Raw genomic sequence first — 17,367 nt, forward strand, 5'->3', positions numbered from 1 at the left:
AGATCTCCACCTTTTTAAGGTTGCCTACCCCTGCTCTAAAGTCTGTGCCTCTAGTACATTATAGGAACTTGTTTTCACCTTTTTCATCTCTACTCAGCATTGATGTGCTGAAGAGTCGTTGTCACTTACACATTCTAATATTTGTACAGCTTCCTCATGTACTTTAATGTTAAATGCATGGGAGCCCAGTAACAAGTCTGAATGGTTCTTTTTCTGAAATTGGTAGTCATGGTTTGTAGTTGGTTTAGGTGAAAATTGTTGCTAAACAGAGTTCTTTAAAGGAGGAGACTGGCCACTGCTTGTTTGGCCATACTTCTCTTCTGGCTCACAGAAATGCACTTTTGTGAACCAGATTCTGCCAACAGTGGGCTAAACCCTGCTGTTGGCAGACATCACAGAACTGGTCCAGACTTTAATGTTGGGAGCCACGCAGATTGCTAATCTGTAGCTGACTCCGCTTCTCAGTGTAACGCTGTGAGCTTGAGTCAGCTGCTTGCGCTCCCTCCACAGCCCGGCGCTCCAGTGAATACTGGAGGAGCAGAGAGCCACTAACTGATGATCACAACTTTCTGCTCAGTGAAGACTGAGAACTGAGCAATTGGCGGTCATGTGAATGCTTAGTTCTTGGTCTTCAAGCCAGGGGGGGGCAGCTGTAGCATTGAATCGATTCCACAGCCACAAAGGTGAGTGTGTATGTGTATTTTATTTTTTTTATCCTGCACTTCTCCTTTAAATCTTGTTTGCTCAGATCATGTTTTCACAAGTTAAAATTTCAGTTTCCCCCAGGAGTCCACAGACAATTAGACTGTAATAGGGCAGTAATGGTGAGATTAATGTACACTGGGGTGAGAAGGGGAGGGGGGACTAGTGTCTCGCAGGGATTCAGGAGCTGGCGTGATATCCTGCAGGTGTCTGGTCCAGATGGAGGATGCTGCAGGGAGAGATAAGATGTGTGCAGACATTGCCTTTACTTGGGGGGTCCCATCTTTCACAAGGCATTCTTGTTTTATCAGCATTAACACCTTTTTAAACATAAATTTTATTCGGTACAATATCCGTGGGGTTTAAATTGAGGAAATCTGATTAAGTAGAGGATTGAAATGGTCTCTGAACTGGTTTTCCATAAATGTCATGGAGTCAGCAGAGAGCAGATGTGTGTTTTATAGAGCTTAAAAAAAAAAAAAAAAAAGAGAAAAAACGTACCTGCTGTATTGAACTGAACAGTTTGTGTAAAGGAGACATACAGAGAAGGTACAAATTGCCCCCTCCCTTTTATTTGCATAGTCATGTGATGCACAAAGTCTTTGTCTTCTTTTCTCTGGTGGTGGGTGATCCTTACTGTTGCACAGAACAGCGCTCACATACTCACATGTGAGAGTCCTGTGCAGGACTGTCAGCCCCTGGTCGAATTATGTGTGTGTGTGTGTGTGTGTATATACAGTATCTCACAAAAGTGAGTACACCCCTCACATTTTTGGAGATATTTTATTATATCTTTTCATGTGACAACACTGAAGAAATGACACTTTGTTACAATATAAATTAGTGTGTACAGCTTGTATAACAGTGTAAATTTGCTGATCTCTCTAAAATAACTCAACACACAGCCATTAATGTCTAAACCGCTGGCAACAAAAGTGAGTAAACCCCTAAGTGAAAATGTCAAAATTGGGCCAAATTAGCCATTTTCCCTCTCCAGTGTCATGTGATTCGTTAGTGTTACAAGGTCTCAGGTGTGTAATGGGGAGCAGGTGTGTTAAATTGGTGTTGTCGCTCTCACTCATACTGATCACTGAAAATTCAACTTGGCACCTCATGGCAAAGAACTCTCTGAGGATCTGAAAAAAATAGATGTTGCTCTACATAAAGATGGCCTAGGCTATAAGAAGATTGCCAAGACCCTGAAACTGAGCTGCAGTTTCAGGGCCAAGACCATACAGCGGTTTAACAGGACAGGTTCCACTCAGAACAGGCCTCGCCATGGTCGACCAAAGAAGTTGAGTGCACATGTTCAGCATCATATCCAGAGGTTGTCTTTGGGAAATGGATGTATGTGTGCTGCCAGCATTGCTGCAGAGGTTGAAAGGGTGGGGGGGTCAGCCTGTCAGTGCTCAGACCATATGCCACACACTGGATCATATTGGTCTGCATGGCTGTCATCCCAGAAGGAAGCCTCTTCTAAAGATGATGCACAAGAAAGCCCGCATTCAGTTTGCTGAAGACAAGTAGACTAAAGACATGGATTACTGGAACCATGTCCTGTGGTCTGATGAGACCAAGATAAACTTAATTGGTTCAGATGGTGTCAAGCGTGTGTGGCGGCAACCAGGTGAGGAGTACAAAGACAAGTGTCTTGCCTACAGTCAAGCATGGTGGTGGGAGTGTCATGGTCTGGGGCTGCATGAGTGCTGGACTGGGGAGCTACAGTTCATTGAGGGAACCATGAATGCCAACACGTACTGTGAGATACTGAATCAGAGCATGATCCCCTCCCTGGGCCGCAGAGCAGTATTTCAAAATAACGACCCCAAACATACCTCCAAGACGACCAATACCTTGCTAAAGAAGCTGAGGGTAAAGGTGATGGACTGGCCAAGCATGTCTCCAGATCTAAACCCTATTGAGCATCCTCAAACGGAAGGTGGAGAAGCGCAAGGTCTCTAAGATCCACCAGCTCTGCGATGTCATGGAGGAGTGGAAGAGGACTCCAGTGGCAACCTGTGAAGCTCTGGTGAACTCCATGCCCAAGAGGGTTAAGACAGTGCTGGAAAATAATGGTGGCCACACAAAAAGTTGATGCTTTGGGCCCAATTTGGACGTTTTCATTTAGGGGTGTACTGACTTTTGTTGCCAGTGGTATAGACATTAATGGCTGTGTGTTGAGTTATTTTGGGGGGACAGCAAATTTACACTGTTATACAAGCTGTACACTGACTACTTTACATTGTAGCAAAGTGTAATTTCTTCAGTGTTGTCACATGAAAAGATATAATATTTACAAAATGTGAGGGGTGTACTCACTTTTGTGAGATACTGTGTGTGTGTGTGTGTATATGTATGTACACACATGAGATTCTTATTTTGTGTATGGTTATAGGGGCAGAAAGTTTCCTTGCCAGAAGTGTATTCAGTTTGCAGTTATTGTTTCACATGCTGTACAGTGACCCTACTCTTCCTGATGGTGGTGCTGTAGCTGCATTTTAAGCTTGCACTTCAGTTTTCACAAAATTTAAAACTCTTTAAATAAACTGCTATTTACTGCTAAATTAAGCAGCTATTTAAAGCGGCATTGAATCCAAAAGCAAACATTTATTATATTGCAGCTTACCAGTTTTTAAATGTGATGGCTGCATTAGTTTCCTTTTTTAGGCTTGCTTCTGTTTGCATCACTTGATCTGCCCAGTAAGTTTGTTTTTCAAAAGAACAAGCTCTCCTGCAGTTAGTATTGAAAAAACTGTTTACCACTGACAGGGGTGCTTAAAGGGTAATGCCGCTTTCGTGGGGGAATAATAGCAAATCAAGAAAAAATAATATAGCGTATACAATTGCAACACAAGTCATATTGTAATTGAATGTTATTAAAAATGACCTTTCCTTTTCAATCTGCAGCTCTGTAATTTTCTGAAAATGCAATGCAATATGGCTACCTGGAGTTGTTCTGTACACAGAATATGTACTGAACACACCCCAAAAACATAATTTCCTGCTTGTGTGATTGGCTCACTGCTTTTCCCAGAAGTCTACATTAAGATACAAGTCATATTTCAGGCATCACCTGGAACAAAAATGTAATTTTTAGTGAAATACTCCCAATAGGAACACGTCTAAAGGGATGCAGGCTCTGCCACTTTCCTCATTAGTGCTCTGCAGGTGCACAGCTGATAATTGTGGAACCACTCCCACTAGATTCATTTTCCCACAAGGGCACAGAGGAAAACAGGGATTTCTTCAGAAAGGTAGGAATCTGCAACAAAGTTTGTTATAATCCTTGCAATGTACATAGATCACCTGGGGGGAATGTTTTTTTTTCTCAACAAAAGTGGAGTTGCGCTTTAAAATGATCAGCTTTTATTTATGCAAAACCTTTATCCCAAAAGGCAAAAAAAAAAACCAAAAAAAAAAACTGCTCTAACTGATTATGAAGTATTAGCTGGAGTTCAGCTTTAATTTGTTGATGCATCTAAATCTGCTAGTCTATATTCACACTTCCCACCCCCCAGACTGACAATGCTTCTGTCCAAATAGGCCCCCTGTGCTCCTTCATCTTTTTTTTTTTTTTCTTTTTGGTACAAACTTTATTTGAAATGTACAAAAGTACACTTCATATCTCTGTACAGATGTGCTGTGCTGGTCCAGATGGTGCCATGTGATTCTGTACAGCACGCTGCGATAAAATGCAGCACACTAAAGTGCAGCTTCTGGCTACATTGCAGTCTGAGTGGGACACACAGAAAACAATTGTTTTAAAACACCTGTCACAGCACCATTTGTGAATTCTCCCTAAATAAAATAGCCAGCAGTTATTTAGTGTGGATTGGAGGACTCTGCTGGATTTCTCTTCTTCACCCCAGGGGCTAAACAAGAGAAATGTATGTGTGTATGGCTAGCATTAGTAGAGGAGGAGAAGGCAAGAATCTGTTCTCCTTTTATCACTGTTTGTGAATTTTGTTTACTTTCTATCCTGTGACTGAAGATAAGAGAGTCAGGGGAAATTTCCCTAATGTTGCCCTAAACCGCAATAACATTTGGTCCCTAATTTTTACCACGCTATCCAAAGCTATAAAAGAACATTTTTGCTGGCGTTAGACTTTAAGCTGACCAGCTGTGTGTCTTTTTCTCAAGTGTTCAAGATTGATGGATGGATGCTGCATGTACTCCAAACTTATGTCGCACACTGTAGTTAACCGTCATGGTGCAGAAAGAACCAGGATCAATTGGAAAGTATTTCCAGTTGTTGGCAGTTCATTGTTGATTGTCACTGCGTCCATTCTGGGATGTATTGTATTAATGGGAGAGATACTTTGTGTGGGCTTGTGTTATATTCTATATATGAGAGTGTACTCATTCAGGGGAACTTGCTAAGATTGCAGCAGCTTCTATCTTTTATTTGCAACGCTTAGGGTTCTGAAGCTGATCGGACCCTCTCCGATCCAATCTCCAGTGACGGAAGCTCTGCAGAGGACACAGCAGACAACGGCTGTGAAATAAATGGAAAGTGACGTCACCCATAGTGTTACTATGGGGATTCCATTTTGTCCGTCTCCTGTGCACCCACCTCTACAGTGAAGCTGCGATTGACAGCTCAGTGTGGGGACCGGTCAGAGTGGGTCAGATAGGCTTCCAAAAAGGTATGTATGCTCATTTTTTCTTTACAGGGATAGAGCGGTTAGTGTTAGATTCCTAGTATCTATAGATGCAGGGATTTTAGTTTTTGCATGGACTTTCACTTTAATTCCCCCAATGTGTGAGGTTAATTGTTCTACTGTTTGACAATTTTCTATTAGACCCTGAGGCACATACTCTCTCCCATGATTTTCTGCAAGTGTCACCACCTACTCCGGCGCTGTCTGTTGTACCTCTGCAAAATGACTGCCTTTCAAAGGCCCAACAGCTCTTCACTCTCAATGATACTCCAAGCTTGCACCAAAGATCATCCTTTTTCCTAGGCCACACTAATTCTTGGTAGCTTGATCACATGCAGAGCACATCTGTGTAGATGCATGTATCCAACTAGTAAAAATACATGGCAAACATAAAAACCTTTATCCCAAAAGGTAAAAAAACTGTTTGCTGTAACTGATTATAAAGTATTAGCTTGAGTTCAGCTTCAATTTGTTAGTGCAGATTTAGATGCACTAACAAACATCTTCTCCAGGGACAAAGTTCCAATTGTCTTGACCATGCTTGAGTTCTCTATTACACAGATGCAATTTGGGCATTTTGTACTGATTAAAAAGCACATATTGGAAAGTTTTTTCTCGAGTTCAGATAATTTTTATGAAACAAATTTGTAAAGTGTGCAAAACAGTCCAAAACAACGGGCACACACAAAAACGATACAAATCAATAAAGAAAAAAACAGTAGTTTAGGGCATACCAGTATTGCAATGACAACAAGTACAAATACCGTAAGGAAGAACACTGATAAAATCATACAAGTATGGACTATGCATTTTCTACACTATGACCATCAAAATCACTGGTATATTATTTTCACTTGTTTGAACTCCGTGTACAACAAATCAAAATATCATAATCAATTATTCCAGGTTTCTTCTTTTGTTTTCCTGTTTATTTCCCTTTCCAGAGTTTTATTTCCTTTTTGGTTTTTGGATTGGAATTTTCAAAGGCTTATCTTTCTGTTACTGTATAGTGAGAAGTTGTGCATGCAGTGCTCTTATCTGGACGCAGAGTGTAAAACCTTGTCAACCCACAAAGTTTTGTGAGAACCTACAGGAGGAGATATGTTTGCAGAGGCTGTTTTGTGCAGTTCAGTGGTAGACTGAGAACTAGATTTTGGCATACTAAGCCTCATATATTTAAAGAGTGTTTTAAATAAAAAGATTAAACTATTTTAATTTTAAAAATCCTACTAGATATGTATTCTTACTAACTGAAAAAAAGTACTTTTTGTTGCTCTTGGTCCCCGAATCTCAATATTCATTTTCTTTGCTGCTGTGGTTTGACTTCCACTTGTTCTCCATGGTCACACTGTATGTAGAAATGTAGCCACCCTCTCTTGCTCATTCCTCAAATGGACTATGGGATTTGTAATGTGCATCGAGCAGTACACATGAATGTAACCAACGTGTGCACTACTTGTTCCAAATAGAAGTAAGAGGGAAAGGTAGAGGTTCAGGCGCTCATGGAGGATGTTACGAGGGGGGAGAAAAACCAATGTAAAGCTCAGTACATACCTATACAGTGCCTTGAAAAAGTATTCGTACCCCTTGACATTTTCTATATTTTGTCATGTTACAACCAAAAATGTAAATGTATTTTATTGTGATTTTATGTGATAGACTAACACAAAGTGGCACATAATTGTGAAGTGGAAGGAAAATAAGTGGTTTTCCAAATTTTTTACAAATATGTGAAAAGTGTGGCGTGCATTTGAATTCAGCCCCCCTGAGTCAATACTTTGTAGAACCTCCTTTCGCTGCAATTGCAGCTGCAAGTCTTTTTTGGGGATGTCTCTACTAGCTTTGCACATCTAAAGAGTGGCATTTTTGCCCATTCTTCCTTGCAAAATAGCTCAAGCTCTGTCAGATTGGATGGAGAGCGTCTGTGAACAGCAATTTTCAAGTCTTGCCACAGATTCTCAATTGGATTTAGGTCTGGACTTTGACTGGGCCATTCTAAGACATGAATATGCTTTGATCTAAACCATTCCATTGTAGCTCTGGCTGTATGTTTAGGGTCGTTGTCCTGCTGGAAGAGGAACCTCTGCCCCAGTCTCAAGTCTTTTGCAGATTTTAACAAGCTTTCTTCTAAGGTTTCCCTGTATTTGGCTCCATCCATCTTCCCATCAACTCTGACCAACTTCCCTGTCCCTGCTGAAGAAAAGCATCCCCACAATATGATGCTGCCACCACCATGTTTCACTGTGGGGGATGGTTTGTTCGGGGTGATGTGCAGTGTTAGTTTTCCTCCACACACAGCATTTTGCTTTTAGGCCAAAAAGTTCAATTTTGGTCTCATCTGAGCAGAACACCTTCTTCCACATGTTTGCTTTGTACCCCACATGGCTTCTCGCAAACTGAAAATGGGACTTCATATGGCTTGCTTTCAACAATGGCTTTCTTCTTGCCACTCTTCCATAAAGGCCAGATTTGTGGAGTGCACCACTAATAGTTGTCCTGTGGACAGATTCTCTCACCAGAGCTGTGGATCTCTGCAGCTTCTCCAGAGTTACCATGGGCCTCTTGGCTGCTTCTCTGATTAATGCTCTCCTTGCCTGGCCTGTCAGTTTAGGTGGACAGCCATGTCTTGGTAGGTTTGCAGTTGTGCCATACTCTTTCCATTTTCAGATGATGGATTGAATGGTGCTCCGTGAGATGTTCAAATCTTGGGATATTTTATTATAACCTAATCCTGCTTTAAACTTCACAACTTTATCCCTGACCATTTCTGGTGTGTTCCTTGGCCTTCATGATTCTGTTTGTTCACTAAGGTTCTCTAACAAACCTCCAAGGGCTTCACAGAACAGCTGTATTTATACTGAATACTTAAATTACACACGAATGCACTCTACTTACTAATTAGGTGACTTTTAAAGGCAATTGGTTCCACTAGATTTTAGTTAGGGGTATCAGAGTTAAGGGGGCTGATTACAAATGCACGCCACACTTTTCACATATTTATTTTTAAAAATATTTAAAACCATTTATCATTTTCCTTCCACTTCACAATTATGTGCCACTTTGTGTTTGGTCTATCACATAAAATCCCAATAAATTATTATAACATTTTTTTTTTTGTTGTTGTAACATGACAAAATGTGGAAATTTTCAAGGAGTATGAATACTTTTTTTAAGGCACTGTATGTGTGCGGTGAGTTTAGGGCAGCACATTTATTTAAATAGGCTGCTCCATGTGCAAAGAACCACACAAGTACTGCATGACCGCACCAAAGTGCATGGTACTTTTTACCATGCCTTTTGATGCATGCGTTCAGCAAGGTGCGTTGGGGTGCCTTCTAAGAATTAAACACTAGAGTTGTAAATGACTAGAGAAGCTTTTTTTGGTCATACTTTTGTTCTGGTTCACAGGAATGCATGCACTTGTGTTCTTCTGTGCAGGTCGGAGTGTTTTTAATGCCTTTAAAACAAGTGGAATGGAAATCTCTCAAAATGTTGCAACCAATGAGATCTTTGCTTTATTTTTTCGACCTGCACTGGGGAACCATTGAAATCTATCGGTATGGACAAGGCAGGCGCTATTCAGGTGTCGATCAGGGCCAGTACTTGTGTATGTGCTGCTGGCCTATATACTTGTCAGTGTACACCGCTATCTTTGTGTTGGCTTGTTTGCACATGACCATTTGTAGTCCAGTCTTTCTCATGTCATATTTTTGTAAATATTGGAATCAATTCCGTAGAATAGGAATTTTATACATATCAGTAGTTGTATATGCATGGTGGGATCTCCTGTGGGTGGTAGGGGCTGAGGTGAAACAACAAATAAAAAAAAAAAAGGGCAGATAAAAGAATGGTAATCTGTGTTTGTCCCTTGAACTTTTATTAAACCTTGGACTGGGCTGCAGAAGGCTGTGTGTACATAGGCAAGTTGTTTGGCTGTTGGAAAGCTTCTGACATTTTTTAGGTCATTCTTCTGCTGCTACAGCTCAAGTAAATTATATAAATACAATTTTCCGAAAACAATCTACCTTGGCATTTAAAAAAAAAAAAATGTTTTTTAACAGGTATACAGGAACAGCCATTGATTTAGAATGACAGATCAGGGATTACTTTGTGTACAGGTATGAAAGGGTTTATAATATAAGCTTGAGCAACAATATACTGCATAGCTAGTGTTTCACTGCAGCTTTCAGTACACTGAATCTCTTGTGTTATTTATGACTGTTTACTATAAAGAACTGTGTGTGTTTCACCCACTCTGCTGGATAATCCATTGATATGGGCCCTGGTGGTGGCTCTTGCTGATCACGATAACCCTTCCTCTGCAAACATGTTCCAGCCTAAGATCTCCAGCTGGAGGGAAGAGCCTGCACTGAGCATGCTCCTTGTGTGTCTGTTGCTGGCAGCTTATGAAGACACCAGTGTAGGCCTCAGCTGCTCCTGGAGGGAATCTGATGGCCTAGTGGCCTGCGTTGGAGGTCTGTTGTGTGATAACTGGCTGGAATCATGAAGAGATCGTTTTGATCTGCAGAAAAACACCTTGATCCCTCCCAGATCTTCTCTTTTTCCTCCTAGTCACCAGGCTGCTGGCTTGCTGTAATCTTTGTCTCATTTCTCTTCCAGGCACGTGGAGAAAATTTGCATATTGTGAGTTGGCTCCTGCTTTCTCTTGTAGAAATGTCTTTGACTTGTCATTAGAAACTTCTTATAGTTGAGAGGAAGATTTTAGGCTCGCAGATTAGAATATTCTTGAAAACAACAAGCCTTAGTAACTAAACACTATCATGTATTGACAATTTTAGGCATTGTTCTGATCTTTTTGGAAGCCAGTACACAGATAAAATGTTCGTTGTCAGGCTTGAACAGTGTGTGGAAATGTCTAATGTCAGAGAGGGATTGGGGGGAAGAAATTGTCTTTTAACATACTGCTGTTTTACGTATTTCCTCTGCCTCTCATTACTGTTTTATTAACCATGGGAAGTCTTAGGAAAGAATTCTAGGATACTAGTCCATGTATGAATGTTCATATCTTATGTATTTTTTCCCTGATGCTCTGCTAATGCTGTACATGGTTGTGCAATTTCCACAGGAGTTTCAAAGATTCTATAGCAAGGCCAAGGCTTTTTAAAAATGTCAAGCATGTCCTGTCAGTTATAAAAAAACAAAAAAAAAAGTCCTTTTTTACAGTTATCTGTGAATCATGAACATGAGGAATTTGACCAATACTGGATATATTTTAGGATTCACCCAGAGTTGCATTGATGTGCCATGATCATAGCCTTCTGGTGGTCGGAGCTCAATAAAAGATAAAGGCCGTTTCTCCATTATAGCTGTTTAAAATCTGGCAAAAAATGTATAGACACTTTAGGGTGCGTGGCCACTTTCTCCAGAAGAGACAGTACTTGAAATAGGGGCAGCACTCAACAAAGAGGTTTTTAGAATGTCAGTGTTGCATTTCAAAAGCTAATGTATGCCACAGCTGTAATAAGAAACTGGATTTTATCTGTGGATTATGCTTATTACATCTATTGAATGCTCCAACAATTTAAGGTTGGAGTAAACTCCCATACGTGAATTTCACCTATAGGTAAGCCTATAATGCTTACCTATAGGTACTGTAAATATCTTTTAAATGTGCACTGTTTAGATATTTACTGTACATGCAGCCGGTGACCTCACCTACGCATGCGCTCTGAAAGAACAGCCACCCGGACTATTCCTTCAGAGTCCTGTGCTGGAGTCCGCAAACCTGGAAGGAAGACCGGGTGAAAATGGAAGCTCCATCGGTGGCTACAGCTCGCCACGGAAAGGCTTTGTTCTAAGGTTAGTTTCACATAATGTGCCAGCATTTTAATTTATTCTGGCCATTGAAACAAATTAAATGCTAAAGTACTAAATTTGCCTATAGTTTAGGCGCTTTTGGAATATTTTGATGCCTAAAAGCTCTTCTGAACGCGATTCTTTTGCATTCAGGAGAGGAACTTTGACTGCTTCTAAACTCTGCTGTTCCTAAACTCTGGTAAAAATCTGTGTGCCTGAACAGATAAGCTTTTATTGAGTTGAGTTACGGGGCTTTGGCAAAAAAAAAAAAACTTTGTCAAACTAAGGAAAACAAATTATTTGAGAATAATTCATTAAGCTGTTTTTTTTTCTATAGAAAGTATGCCAAAATTAGGTTAGCATTCAGTTTCTGAAAATTTAAATTTTTTTGGCACAAATCTTACATTGGCTTAAAGGATTGTTCACAAAAAGTCCTCCTTTGTACAGAACAGCAGATACTGTTGTTGTCTCCTGATTACAATGAGCCATCCCCACCGAAAACATTTCATCTAATCTCAAGCTAGAGGGAAGAGTCGTCATCGTTGACCATGTGCCCTGTGTATTCACTTCAGTTCTTCGCAGTTCATGAAGACACAAGGGTAGGCCTCGGTTGCTGTGCCTGGAGGGAATCTGATGGGCAGTGATGGTGGTTGGCCGAATGATTACTATATGGGTTTGTGGCGAATGTTACAGGTCTCATTCGTTGCCACCTATTGCTGTCTAAATATTCTCAGTTTACCTCCCAGTCGCTGCTGACTTTGCACACTTAGTACACGCCTTTTGTTTAACGCCACAGGCAATTTTTAGAATTTGTTCGGAGTTGGACTGTTATTTTTGTTGAAAGCGGAGGTCCACACACACCTAGAAAAATTTAAAGTCAGCGGTTACAAATACTGCAGCTACTGACTTTAAATATATGGGCACTTACCTGTCTAGGGAGCCCGCAATGTCGGCACTGCAGCCTATCTTCAGGTCGGGTGTAGCCACCGCCATTGCTGCACTTTCCATTTGGCCCGGCAGTGGAGGAAGGAGAAGGGGGGGTCGAACTTCCGAGAGGTGATGACACGGCCCCGTCTCCCAGCAGTGGGGAAGGGGACCTGTCAAAAACAGGTCTCCGTTCTACCCTCCCCCTGAAAGGTGCCAAATGTGGGACCGAAGGGGGGAGGGGGGGGGGGACAAACAAGCGGAAGTTCCACTTTTGGATGGGATTCCGGTTTAATATTCTATGGTATTTAGGTTTGAGAATAGAGGGGTTTTTTTTCTTGATCTGTTAATAGCAGATGTGCTCAAATTCTATGTTTACTTTGCCTCTGGCATCTGAGAAACACTTGTGGACTTTTTTTAAACAAAGAAATGCAGAGAACATTAATGATGATGTGCAAGTCATCATAGAATGGGTATTACATGTATGTGGTCTTCATGTATCTCAGTGAGCATGGAAAACAAAAGTCCTTAGGCATTCGGCCTCATGGACGTGCAGAGGCTGTAAGGTCCTTGACGCTTTCCTGCACCCATGGAACTGTAGGTGCAACATAAAGCCACCAATACAAGAGAATGGCTGCCCCGAGCTGTACTCATGTAAACGCCAATGGCCAGGCCACTTTTGTGATTGGGGAAAAATTCCCTACATGCATGTGGAAAAATGAAGGTGCAGAAGCGATCACAGTTTACATGAATAAGGCTGTGAGCATCTATTCACTTGTATTGGTGGCTGTATGTGGAAACTGAAGCTTCCTGGGTGCGAGAATGCACCAGGATTTTACACTAGAGGAATTTTCAGCCTCTAGATGTCCATGTGCGTGAGGCCTTAATCGGTGGCCCAGTACACACCGGCATTTGGTGAAAGAGTCAGGAATATCACAAATGATCCATATAAACTGACAACTTACATCCCCGTCTGATTTAAATGCTTGTTTTGCATTTGATAATTTTGTAAAGGAAGTGTGCAATGAAATATGGGTACTAATTGGGAGAATGCTGGTTACCTGTCTTTGTTTGGCTTTAGCGGTGACCTGGATAAAGTATACAGCACATGAGAACAAACTGTAGACACAATTTAGAATCTGCGTACTTCTTCAAAGTGTAATACCAGAGGGTCACCATATGAAATCAGGAAAGGGAACTTGCTGTTCAGAAGAAACACCCTGCTTTAATATTCCCCTTTTTTCACTGATAGGTTTCTGTTAAGTGCTTGAGAGGTGTTTGCTAAGGTTTTAATTTTTTTTTTCTCATCTCTGCTTGCTAGTCATAATGCATTTTTTTTGTCATCTAAATGGATTTCTGAATGGCTTTCTGCTTCTTTGTGAATGTTGGCTCTGGGTAGGGAACAATATGCTAAATCCTTAGAAAAATGCTCAAGGTGTATGTTTGTCAGAACTTAGGGTGGAGGAACGCTCCTATTTTAATCCTATAGTTCACAAGCTTATAACAACCAGCCCCACTTCAGTACACATCAGTGAAACCCAAAATCAGATTGGCTGATGCACTTTGGCCTTAGCTCTTTCAGAGTCTAGTGCTACTAAAATTATGGATCTGATGGTAATATTTCACAATTGGGCCTTGTTTGTTTGAGATGTACCATATATACTCGAGTATAATCCGACCCGAATATAAGCCGAGGCACCTAATTTTACCACAAAAAGCTGGGAAAACTTATTGACTCGAGTATAAGCCTAGGGTGAGAAATGCACAGCTACTGTAAGTGGAAAAGAGGGTCAACAATGCCCATTTGCGTGCCTCACTGTGCCCATTTGCAACCATAGGTCCCCCGAACTTCAAACTCGGTAGTTAAGTGTTCCTAGATGCCCCCTAGCTGCAGCCAAAATTTGGGGTCTCTGGACCCAAAGGGTCCCGAAATGACATTGCTGCAGATGGGCACATTGACCGACTTTCGGGTCCCATATCTCGGGATCACTTGGTGCTAGGAACCCCAAATGGGGTTCCAAGTACCAAGTGGCCCTGAGATACGGGGCCCCAAAGATGGTTTGGAAAATGTCAAGCACTTTTCTGCAGCAGAGAATGACATTTTCTGAACTGACTTTAGGGTCCTGTATCTTGGGGCCACTTAGTGCTAGGAACCCCAGCTGGATATGTTGTAGTGCTAGTTCCATTGGGTTTGCACACCAAATTTGGGGTTCCTAGCACCACGTGTCCCCGAGATATGGGGCCCCAAAGTCGATTCAGAAAATGTCATTCTCTGCTGCAGAAAAGTGCTTGACTCGAGTATAAGCCAAGGGGAGCATTTTCAGCACAAAAAAATGTGCTGAAAAACTCGGCTTATATGAGTATATACGGTAAGTGGTGTATTTTTTTTTTTCCTGTCCCTTAAATACTAAATAATGCATTCCAATTTCAGTTAAGTAATTCCACTCAGTCAAATGTCCCGGTAAATCTGAATATTATAAGGTTTTGTTTGTTAACTTTAATCGAAATTTTGTTGAAGTCTGGAATTTACGAGGGGTTGCTAAGTATTGAGCCTTACCCAGAAAAAATCAAGCTACGAAGCTGTAAATTGTAGGGTGTACTGGCCAATTGGTCTATATTCATTGGTGCTAAAATCAACTACCTATGATTTTAACTTCTCTTTCATTTTCAGGTCCAAAGTGAACATGGCAGCACCTCCAGAAAAAATCAGTGTGGAAGAGCATAGGACCATAATCAAGTTCGTTTCTTCAAGTGAAAGGTGAGAAGCAGATCCATGATGAAATTTCACAAACTTTGGCTGACAGTGGCCCTTCATATGCAAAAGTTAAACGTTGGGTTGTCAATTTTAAAATTGGCCATTTTGGTGTTGAAAGTTAGAAACCCTGTGGAAGGCTTGTTTCTGTCTCTGTGCCTGCAAATGTGAAAGCCATCCATGACATGATCATAGAGGACCGCTGAATATCAGCCAAAAGTATTGCTACAATTCTGGGAATATCACGTGAGAGAGTTGGTGCCATTATTCACAACGACTTGGAATTGAGAAAGCTTGAAGCAAGGTGGATCCCACAACTTTTGACTTTTGCAGGCACAAACACAGGCCTTCCACTGGGTTTCTCACTTTCAACACTAAAATGGCTAGTTTTAAAATTGACAACCCAATGTTGCATATGAAGGGCCACTGTCACCCAAAGTTTGTGACATTTCATCATGGATCTGGTTCACACCTTTCCCTTGGAGAAACAGGAACTTGATTATGGTCCTATGCTCTTCCACATTGAATTTTTCTGGAGTTGCTGCCATGTTTACTTTGGACCTGAAAAAGAAGTTAAAATCATAGTTGATGTTTGCACCATTGAATATAGACAAATTGGGCAGTACACCCTGCAATTTACAGCTTCCTAGCTAATTTTTTTCTGGGTAAGGCTCAATACTTATCAGCACCCTCTTGTATATGCCAGCAAATGTGCAGACTTCTTGGGTAGTTGAGCTCTTGTCGAATGGAGCTGCATTATGTGTAATAGTTATCTTGAATGAAGAACAGACTTTTGGAATCTTTCCTTAACAGTGCAAACGAGCAACTTTATTTTGCATATAGAAGACTGTGCTTAAAGTTGTCCTTTTTATTCTTTGGTGTAGCATCCATCTGTCTTGTCAAGGTTGTCATGCTGTGGTAATATTGTTTCTGGTAAGGCATTACATTGTATATGCAGAAGAGAAAGCGGAAGTCTTTGGTTGCTAAGAATGAGGATGAAGGTGGTTTTTAACTTGAAAATAACAAGGATGAAATATTTCACTTTATGTAAAACTCATACTTGGTCCCATCCCCTAGGTCTCCCTATTGGTCAGTCAATGCATCTTATTAGTTGACCAACAGGCAAGCTTGGAAGGAGAGAGTAGCAGGGCCAAACACTTTCCAGGAGATTTGTACAGTTCGAAATTGCATGACAAGGCGCACCCCATTGCTTCAAATCATTGCGACTCTGAAAACTGTTCCTTCAACTCCTTTTTTTTTTTTTTTTGCAATTTCGTTGTGACTTGCATTGACTTCTGTTAAATGAAGTCGCAAGGCACAATAAAATGTCACATCAAAGTCACCTTGATTGGTAGCTTTGAAATTGCACAGAAGTAGCATGATTTCAAAGCTGCACTGGTGTGACAGGTTTACAAAAAAAAGCATCTTAAAGCTACAGGCTGGACTCTCATTAAGATATGTAAGATATCTTGATGGCTCAAACAGATCTTCATCCAAACTTAGTCTCAACATTTCTAGACTGGAACCAAGTGCTGCTTAAGGGCTTCAAGATGGCTTACCCCTCAAAGTGTTACTAAACCCAGGACCCTGCATTCACTATATCTGGTCTCCCACAGTACACAGAACATGGAAATGTGGCCTCTATCATTGTCCTATGACTGTCCTATGATGCTGCAGGACCCCTGACCCTGTCTGGAGAGTGCTGATTTGCCCTGTGCAGATCATATTCACCCTCCCAAGACGAAAAAACTCTCTAGCAATACACACCAAACTGAGCATGTGCAGAGTGCCACAAGGCTCTGTATTATCAGGAGATGGATTGGGGACAGTGGAAGAAGGGGAGGATCAGAGAAGACGGGATCAAACAGCCTTTTTACACAATGCGGAGGATTAACCCCTTAAATTCCACAGTGAGTATAACAAGCATGCTTTACTGCATATACAGACTTTTACGGTTGTGGGTTTATTAACACTTTAATGGCTTTGAAAATTAACATGACGTTGTTCAGACCAGTGTTCACATGCCAAGATTTAAAAATCGGCGAGTGTAGCGGGCCTTCATTTTATAACTTGAACTGAAATATTTGAATAATAATGGTTGTCATAAACCTAAACATTGCACCTTCTTTTTAAAGGTGCTTTAAAAAAAAATGAGGATTTGATGAAATGTGACCAACTTTCACTTTTACTTTATTCCTTCTAATAGTAAGAAATCTGACATGCATTCCAGTGCCTGACACCTTCACAAACCATGTGTCTGGCCCCTTCACTTCCGTTACACCAGGAGAATGGATTATGCAGCTTCCATATTGCAGAAACCCACAGGTATATCTTCTGCGTGAAGGGGGGCTCCCATTTTGGTCTGATTGAAGCCTCCCTTAAGGCTGCTACCGTTTGCCCTTTTTCACTCCAGACGCTTTCAACAAAAACATCATCATCATGAGATAGTCAGTTCAGTCTTTTCAGTCCATCTGTTGGCTGGAAAGGAGTCTCAGGCACCTTGTTGATGCA

At 41.1% G+C, this 17,367-nt stretch overlaps 1 protein-coding gene across 7 annotated transcripts in view; it reads left to right on the forward strand.

Moving 5' to 3' along the window:
- Window positions 1–17,367, forward strand: part of EHMT1 (euchromatic histone lysine methyltransferase 1) — a 259,917-nt gene that overhangs the window by 24,949 nt on the left and 217,601 nt on the right. For 2 of the 7 annotated variants that reach the window (XM_073599707.1, XM_073599708.1), the window contains exon 1: window positions 9,702–10,007. The exons of the other annotated variants lie outside the window; for them this stretch is intronic. The gene's annotated coding sequence lies outside the window, so the exon portion shown is untranslated. Of the gene's footprint in view, window positions 1–9,701; window positions 10,008–17,367 lie in introns of those variants that run through there. 7 annotated transcript variants of the gene reach the window in all.

Source organism: Aquarana catesbeiana, linkage group LG09 (assembly GCF_042186555.1).
Source record: "Aquarana catesbeiana isolate 2022-GZ linkage group LG09, ASM4218655v1, whole genome shotgun sequence".
Taxonomy (NCBI): domain Eukaryota; kingdom Metazoa; phylum Chordata; class Amphibia; order Anura; family Ranidae; genus Aquarana; species Aquarana catesbeiana.